The sequence below is a fragment of the Physeter macrocephalus genome, chromosome 14 (assembly GCF_002837175.3).
Source record: "Physeter macrocephalus isolate SW-GA chromosome 14, ASM283717v5, whole genome shotgun sequence".
Lineage (NCBI taxonomy): Eukaryota > Metazoa > Chordata > Mammalia > Artiodactyla > Physeteridae > Physeter > Physeter macrocephalus.
In genome coordinates, this window is record NC_041227.1 from 22,768,759 (window position 1) to 22,769,248 (window position 490).

At 35.7% G+C, this 490-nt stretch overlaps 1 protein-coding gene across 1 annotated transcript in view; it reads left to right on the forward strand.

Annotated features, from left to right (window-relative positions):
• Positions 1-490, forward strand: part of PIGU (phosphatidylinositol glycan anchor biosynthesis class U) — a 120,674-nt gene that overhangs the window by 50,093 nt on the left and 70,091 nt on the right. The gene's annotated exons all lie outside the window — the stretch shown is intronic.

The following is a 490-nucleotide window of genomic DNA, read 5'->3' on the forward strand; positions in this document are numbered from 1 at the left end:
AAGGTCCAGATAGCTTCAAAGGCCCAGGACCAGATGGCTTCACAGGTGAATTCTATCAAACATTTATCAAACTCTTCCAAAAAATTGCAGAGGAAGTAACACTCCCAAACTCATATTATGAGGCCACCATCACCGTGATACCAAAACCAGACAAAGCTACTACAAAAAAAGAAAATTACAGACCAATATCACTGATGAATATAGATGCAAAATCTTCAACAGAATACTAGCAAACAGAATCCAACAACACATTAAAAGGATCATATACCATGATCAAGTGGGATTCACCCCAGGGATTCAAGGATTCTTCAATATATGCAAATCAATCAATGTGATACACCATATTAACAAATTGAAGAATAAAAACCATATGATCATCTCAATAGATGCAGAAAAAGCTTTTGACAAAATTCAACACCCATTTATGATTAAAACTCTCCAGAAAGTGGGCATAGAGGGAAACTACCTCAACATAATAAAGGCCATATAC